The sequence below is a fragment of the Cetorhinus maximus genome, unplaced genomic scaffold (assembly GCF_964194155.1).
Source record: "Cetorhinus maximus unplaced genomic scaffold, sCetMax3.hap1.1 HAP1_SCAFFOLD_3965, whole genome shotgun sequence".
In the NCBI taxonomy this organism is placed as follows: domain Eukaryota; kingdom Metazoa; phylum Chordata; class Chondrichthyes; order Lamniformes; family Cetorhinidae; genus Cetorhinus; species Cetorhinus maximus.
Genome location: NW_027599870.1, coordinates 10,001 through 18,287, shown reverse-complemented (window position 1 = coordinate 18,287; position 8,287 = coordinate 10,001).

Genomic DNA, 8,287 nt, shown 5'->3' with positions numbered 1-8,287 from the left:
TCAAGTTGCAATTTCTGGCATGCCACTCCTGGAGCTGGTTCATGAGTTCCCCTCGGAAGTCCCGATGAGGAAAGGGCAAAATGGCGTTTTGCGGGCTTTGGGGCCTCTTCGTCGGTAGGACTACCGCCCGACCTTACGGTTGGAATTGTCGGCAGGGGAGGTTGGCGGGGTACCTGCAGAATAGTAGGAGGTGGCAAATCGAGAATCGGTCGACCTCGCCAAACGCCTTCTCGAGCCTCCAGGTCTGCAGGGACCGACCCAGGCTGCCGCCAAACCGACCGACAGGCCCTGCCGGCGGCCATTTTTGGCCATTTTCGGCATTTTTCGCCTCTTTCGGCCGGGATGGAAAAGCGGCGGACTGAAGCCCGGGCCTGCCCGGGGAAGCCTCCTAATCGCCCGCGGGACCGGATTTGCCCCGGTGAGAGCCCCCGAAACGTCCCGAAGCCGGCCGGGAAGGCGGCCAAGGGCGAAGCACCTCGCATTGCGTTGGCAGGCCGTGCAAAGTGGCCTCCGGGCCCGCGAGACAATGCAGGGTGCCCTCGGTGTGCCCCTGAGAAATGGTTAACCAAACAAAGGACAGTGCGCCTCGGATTGCATTGGCTGGCCCTGCAAAGGGGCCCCCGGGCCCGCGAGACGTTACAGATTGCCCTCGGTGTGCCCCTGAGAAATGGTTAACCAATTGGACTTAGTCTCTGGCGGAGAGGCAAAGTGTTTTCACGAGAAATGGTTAACCAATTGGACTTAGTCTCTGGCAGAGAGGCAAAGTGTTTTCCTGAGAAATGGTTAACCAATTGGACTTAGTCTCTGAACGGCAGGCAAACTGTGCCCCTGAGAAATGGTTAACCAATTGGACTTAGTCTCTGGCAGAGAGGCAAAGTGTTTTCTCGAGAAATAATTAACCAATGAGGCCAATGGACCTCGGGTTGCATTGGCAGGCCGGGCAATGTGGCTCTTGGGCCCGCGAGAGCAAAATCCGTGCACAGACGGAAGTCCATGAGGTCAGATCCGAGGCCTTTACCCGGCACCCGGTGGGGGTATTCCCGCAGAGAGTAGCGAATCTGCCCGGCGACGGGTCAAGTTGCAATTTCTGGCATGCCACTCCTGGAGCTGGTTCATGAGTTCCCCTCGGAAGTCCCGATGAGGAAAGGGCAAAATGGCGTTTTGCGGGCTTTTAGGGCCTCCTGGACGGTAGGACTACCGCCCGACCTTACGGTTGGAATTGTTGGCAGGGGAGGTTGGCGGGGTACCTGCAGAATAGTAGGAGGTGGCAAATCGAGAATCGGTCGACATCGCCAAAAACCTTCTCGAGCCTCCAGGTCTGCAGGGACCGACCCAGGCTGCCGCCAAACCGACCGACAGGCCCTGCCGGCGGCCATTTTTGGCCATTTTCGGCATTTTTCGCCTCTTTCGGCCGGGATGGAAAAGCGGCGGCCTGAAGCCCGGGCCTGCCCGGGGAGGCCTCATAATCGCCCGGGGGACCGGATTTGCCCCGGTGAGAGCCCCCGAAACGTCCCGAAGCCGGCCGGGAAGGCGGCCAAGGGCGAAGGACCTCGGATTGCATTGGCAGGCCGTGCAAAGTGGCCTCCGGGCCCGCGAGACAATGCAGGGTGCCCTCGGTGTGCCCCTGAGAAATGGTTAACCAAACGAAGGACAGTGCGCCTCGGATTGCATTGGCAGGCCGTGCAAAGGGGCCCCCGGGCCCGCGAGACGTTACAGGTTGCCCTCGGTGTGCCCCTGAGAAATGGTTAACCAATTGGACTTAGTCTCTGGCAGAGAGACAAAGTGTTTTCACGAGAAATGGTTAACCAATTGGACTTAGTCTCTGGCAGAGAGGCAAAGTGTTTTCAAGAGAAATGGTTAACCAATTGGACTTAGTCTCTGGCAGAGAGGCAAAGTGTTTTCACGAGAAATGGTTAACCAATTGGACTTAGTCTCTGGCGGAGAGGCAAAGTGTTTTCAAGAGAAATGATTAACCAATTGGACTTAGTCTCTGGCGGAGAGACAAAGTGTTTTCAAGAGAAATGGTTAACCAATTGGACTTAGTCTCTGGCAGAGAGGCAAAGTGTTTTCAAGAGAAATGGTTAACCAATTGGACTTAGTCTCTGGCAGAGAGGCAAAGTGTTTTCCAGAGAAATGGTTAACCAATTGGACTTAGTCTCTGGCGGAGAGACAAAGTGTTTTCAAGAGAAATGGATAACCAATTGGACTTAGTCTCTGGCAGAGAGGCAAAGTGTTTTCACGAGAAATGGTTAACCAATTGGACTTAGTCTCTGGCAGAGAGGCAAAGTGTTTTCAAGAGAAATGGATAACCAATTGGACTTAGTCTCTGGCGGAGAGACAAAGTGTTTTCAAGAGAAATGGTTAACCAATTGGACTTCGTCTCTGGCAGAGAGGCAAAGTGTTTTCAAGAGAAATGGTTAACCAATTGGACTTGGTCTCTGAACGGCAGGCAAATTGTGGCCTTGAGAAATGATTAACCAATTGGACTTAGTCTCTGGCGGAGAGGCAAAGTGTTTTCACGAGAAATGGTTAAACAATTGGACTTAGTCTCTGGCGGAGAGACAAAGTGTTTTCCAGAGAAATGGATAACCAATTGGACTTAGTCTCTGGGCAGAGAGGCAAAGTGTTTTCACGAGAAATGGTTAACCAATTGGACTTAGTCTCTGGCAGAGAGGCAAAGTGTTTTCAAGAGAAATGGTTAACCAATTGGACTTAGTCTCTGGCAGAGAGGCAAAGTGTTTTCAAGAGAAATGGTTAACCAATTGGACTTAGTCTCTGAACGGCAGGCAAATTGTGGCCTTGAGAAATGATTAACCAATTGTACTTAGTCTCTGGCGGAGAGGCAAAGTGTTTTCTCGAGAAATAATTAACCAATGAGGCCAATGGACCTCGGGTTGCATTGGCAGGCCGGGCAATGAGGCTCTTGGGCCCGCGAGAGCAAAATCCGTGCACAGACGGAAGTCCATGAGGTCAGATCCGAGGCCTTTACCCGGCACCCGGTGGGGGTATTCCCGCAGAGAGTAGCGAATCTGCCCGGCGACGGGTCAAGTTGCAATTTCTGGCATGCCACTCATGGAGCTGGTTAATGAGTTCCCCGCGGAAGTCCCGATGAGGAAAGGGCAAAATGGCGTTTTGCGGGCTTTGGGGCCTCTTCGTCGGTAGGACTACCGCCCGACCTTACGGTTGGAATTGTCGGCAGGGGAGGTTGGCGGGGTACCTGCAGAATAGTAGGAGGTGGCAAATCGAGAATCGGTCGACATCGCCAAAAACCTTCTCGAGCCTCCAGGTCTGCAGGGACCGACCCAGGCTGCCGCCAAACCGACCGACAGGCCCTGCCGGCGGCCATTTTTGGCCATTTTCGGCATTTTTCGCCTCTTTCGGCCGGGATGGAAAAGCGGCGGCCTGAAGCCCGGGCCTGCCCGGGGAGGCCTCCTAATCGCCCGGGGGACCGGATTTGCCCCGGTGAGAGCCCCCGAAACGTCCCGAAGCCGGCCGGGAAGGCGGCCAAGGGCGAAGCACCTCGCATTGCGTTGGCAGGCCGTGCAAAGTGGCCTCCGGGCCCGCGAGACAATGCAGGGTGCCCTCGGTGTGCCCCTGAGAAATGGTTAACCAAACGAAGGACAGTGCGGCTCGGATTGCATTGGCAGGCCGTGCAAAGGGGCCCCCGGGCCCGCGAGACGTTACAGATTGCCCTCGGTGAGCCCCTGAGAAATGGTTAACCAATTGGACTTAGTCTCTGGCAGAGAGGCAAAGTGTTTTCACGAGAAATGGTTAACCAATTGGACTTAGTCTCTGGCAGAGAGGCAAAGTGTTTTCCAGAGAAATGGATAACCAATTGGACTTAGTCTCTGGCAGAGAGGCAAAGTGTTTTCACGAGAAATGGTTAACCAATTGGACTTAGTCTCTGGCAGAGAGGCAAAGTGTTTTCAAGAGAAATGGTTAACCAATTGGACTTAGTCTCTGGCGGAGAGGCAAAGTGTTTTCAAGAGAAATGGTTAACCAATTGGACTTAGTCTCTGAACGGCAGGCAAATTGTGGCCTTGAGAAATGATTAACCAATTGGACTTAGTCTCTGGCGGAGAGGCAAAGTGTTTTCTCGAGAAATAATTAACCAATGAGGCCAATGGACCTCGGGTTGCATTGGCAGGCCGGGCAATGAGGCTCTTGGGCCCGCGAGAGCAAAATCCGTGCACAGACGGAAGTCCATGAGGTCAGATCCGAGGCCTTTACCCGGCACCCGGTGGGGGTATTCCCGCAGAGAGTAGCGAATCTGCCCGGCGACGGGTCAAGTTGCAATTTCTGGCATGCCACTCATGGAGCTGGTTAATGAGTTCCCCGCGGAAGTCCCGATGAGGAAAGGGCAAAATGGCGTTTTGCGGGCTTTGGGGCCTCTTCGTCGGTAGGACTACCGCCCGACCTTACGGTTGGAATTGTCGGCAGGGGAGGTTGGCGGGGTACCTGCAGAATAGTAGGAGGTGGCAAATCGAGAATCGGTCGACATCGCCAAAAACCTTCTCGAGCCTCCAGGTCTGCAGGGACCGACCCAGGCTGCCGCCAAACCGACCGACAGGCCCTGCCGGCGGCCATTTTTGGCCATTTTCGGCATTTTTCGCCTCTTTCGGCCGGGATGGAAAAGCGGCGGCCTGAAGCCCGGGCCTGCCCGGGGAGGCCTCCTAATCGCCCGGGGGACCGGATTTGCCCCGGTGAGAGCCCCCGAAACGTCCCGAAGCCGGCCGGGAAGGCGGCCAAGGGCGAAGCACCTCGCATTGCGTTGGCAGGCCGTGCAAAGTGGCCTCCGGGCCCGCGAGACAATGCAGGGTGCCCTCGGTGTGCCCCTGAGAAATGGTTAACCAAACGAAGGACAGTGCGGCTCGGATTGCATTGGCAGGCCGTGCAAAGGGGCCCCCGGGCCCGCGAGACGTTACAGATTGCCCTCGGTGAGCCCCTGAGAAATGGTTAACCAATTGGACTTAGTCTCTGGCAGAGAGGCAAAGTGTTTTCACGAGAAATGGTTAACCAATTGGACTTAGTCTCTGGCAGAGAGGCAAAGTGTTTTCCAGAGAAATGGATAACCAATTGGACTTAGTCTCTGGCAGAGAGGCAAAGTGTTTTCACGAGAAATGGTTAACCAATTGGACTTAGTCTCTGGCAGAGAGGCAAAGTGTTTTCAAGAGAAATGGTTAACCAATTGGACTTAGTCTCTGGCGGAGAGGCAAAGTGTTTTCAAGAGAAATGGTTAACCAATTGGACTTAGTCTCTGAACGGCAGGCAAATTGTGGCCTTGAGAAATGATTAACCAATTGGACTTAGTCTCTGGCGGAGAGGCAAAGTGTTTTCTCGAGAAATAATTAACCAATGAGGCCAATGGACCTCGGGTTGCATTGGCAGGCCGGGCAATGAGGCTCTTGGGCCCGCGAGAGCAAAATCCGTGCACAGACGGAAGTCCATGAGGTCAGATCCGAGGCCTTTACCCGGCACCCGGTGGGGGTATTCCCGCAGAGAGTAGCGAATCTGCCCGGCGACGGGTCAAGTTGCAATTTCTGGCATGCCACTCATGGAGCTGGTTAATGAGTTCCCCGCGGAAGTCCCGATGAGGAAAGGGCAAAATGGCGTTTTGCGGGCTTTGGGGCCTCTTCGTCGGTAGGACTACCGCCCGACCTTACGGTTGGAATTGTCGGCAGGGGAGGTTGGCGGGGTACCTGCAGAATAGTAGGAGGTGGCAAATCGAGAATCGGTCGACATCGCCAAAAACCTTCTCGAGCCTCCAGGTCTGCAGGGACCGACCCAGGCTGCCGCCAAACCGACCGACAGGCCCTGCCGGCGGCCATTTTTGGCCATTTTCGGCATTTTTCGCCTCTTTCGGCCGGGATGGAAAAGCGGCGGCCTGAAGCCCGGGCCTGCCCGGGGAGGCCTCCTAATCGCCCGGGGGACCGGATTTGCCCCGGTGAGAGCCCCCGAAACGTCCCGAAGCCGGCCGGGAAGGCGGCCAAGGGCGAAGCACCTCGCATTGCGTTGGCAGGCCGTGCAAAGTGGCCTCCGGGCCCGCGAGACAATGCAGGGTGCCCTCGGTGTGCCCCTGAGAAATGGTTAACCAAACGAAGGACAGTGCGGCTCGGATTGCATTGGCAGGCCGTGCAAAGGGGCCCCCGGGCCCGCGAGACGTTACAGATTGCCCTCGGTGAGCCCCTGAGAAATGGTTAACCAATTGGACTTAGTCTCTGGCAGAGAGGCAAAGTGTTTTCAAGAGAAATGGTTAACCAATTGGACTTAGTCTCTGGCGGAGAGACAAAGTGTTTTCAAGAGAAATGGTTAACCAATTGGACTTAGTCTCTGGCAGAGAGGCAAAGTGTTTTCAAGAGAAATGGTTAACCAATTGGACTTTTTCTCTGAACGGCAGGCAAATTGTGGCCTTGAGAAATGATTAACCAATTGGACTTAGTCTCTGGCGGAGAGACCAAGTATTTTCACGAGAAATGGTTAACCAATTGGACTTAGTCTCTGGCAGAGAGGCAAAGTGTTTTCACGAGAAATGGTTAACCAATTGGAATTAGTCTCTGGCAGAGAGGCAAAGTGTTTTCACGAGAAATGGTTAACCAATTGGACTTAGTCTCTGGCGGAGAGACAAAGTGTTTTCAAGAGAAATGGATAACCAATTGGACTTAGTCTCTGGCAGAGAGGCAAAGTGTTTTCACGAGAAATGGTTAACCAATTGGACTTAGTCTCTGGCGGAGAGACAAAGTGTTTTCAAGAGAAATGGTTAACCAATTGGACTTAGTCTCTGGCAGAGAGGCAAAGTGTTTTCAAGAGAAATGGTTAACCAATTGGACTTGGTCTCTGAACGGCAGGCAAATTGTGGCCTTGAGAAATGAATAACCAATTGGACTTAGTCTCTGGAGGAGAGACAAAGTGTTTTCACGAGAAATGGTTAACCAATTGGACTTAGTCTCTGGCAGAGAGGCAAAGTGTTTTCAAGAGAAATGGTTAACCAATTGGACTTGGTCTCTGAACGGCAGGCAAATTGTGGCCTTGAGAAATGATTAACCAATTGGACTTAGTCTCTGGCGGAGAGACAAAGTGTTTTCACGAGAAATGGTTAACCAATTGGACTTAGTCTCTGGCAGAGAGACAAAGTGTATTCACGAGAAATGGTTAACCAATTGGACTTAGTCTCTGGCAGAGAGGCAAAGTGTTTTCACGAGAAATGGATAACCAATTGGACTTAGTCTCTGGCAGAGAGGCAAAGCGTTTTCAAGAGAAATGGTTAACCAATTGGACTTAGTCTCTGGCAGAGAGGCAAAGCGTTTTCCTGAGAAATGGTTAACCAATTGGACTTAGTCTGTGAACGGCAGGCAAATTGCGGCCATGAGAAATGGTTAACCAATTGGACTTAGTCTCTGGCAGAGAGTCAAAGTGTTTTCCTGAGAAATGGTTAACCAATTGGACTTAGTCTCTGGCGGAGAGGCAAAGTGTTTCCCGTTGTAATGGTTGGCCAATGCACTTCGGATTGCGTTGGTAGGCCGTGGAAAGTGGCTCTTGGGCCCGCGAGAGCAAAATCCGTGCGCAGACGGAAGTCCATGAGGTCAGATCCGAGGCCTTTACCCGGCACCCGGTGGGGGTATTCCCGCAGAGAGTAGCGGGTGTGCCCGGCGACGGGTCAAGTTGCAATTTCTGGCATACCACTCCTGGAGCTCGTTAATGAGTTCCCCTCGGAAGTCCCGATGAGAAAATGGCAAAATGGCGTTTTGCGGGCTTTGGGGCCTCCTGGACGGTAGGACTACCGCCCGACCTTACGGTTGCAATTGTTGGCAGGGGAGGTTGGCGGGGTACCCGGAGATTTTCGGGGACACGATTTTCAGAACATTTTCAGACAACGGTCACACTTTAAAAATGCCCAGAAAAGTGCGACTTTGAGGGTGGTAAGCGTTTTCAAATAGAATACCTTTCAAAGAGCTCTCGGAAGTCCTATATGAGGATTTAAGATGAATTTGTGCGGGCTTTCCGAACTCCGTTGTCGGTCTGAAATATCGGCCAGGGTCCAGACCGGTGGTAACCCTGGTTTAATAAACATGGCGTGTGGCGAAAAGAACAGACAAAATGACAAAGTGTCAAATATATATATACATGTGTATTTATGAACAAAAAAAATCACAAAGTGTCACCTGGCGGTGTACTTGATGATGAAAAATAAAAATACAAAGTCTGTTCACAGGCACCTTTGGGGCGGGGGTGCCTGAGTCCCCTTGGGTTGCACACTATAGAGTGTTTGACATGGACAGAGTCAACACTG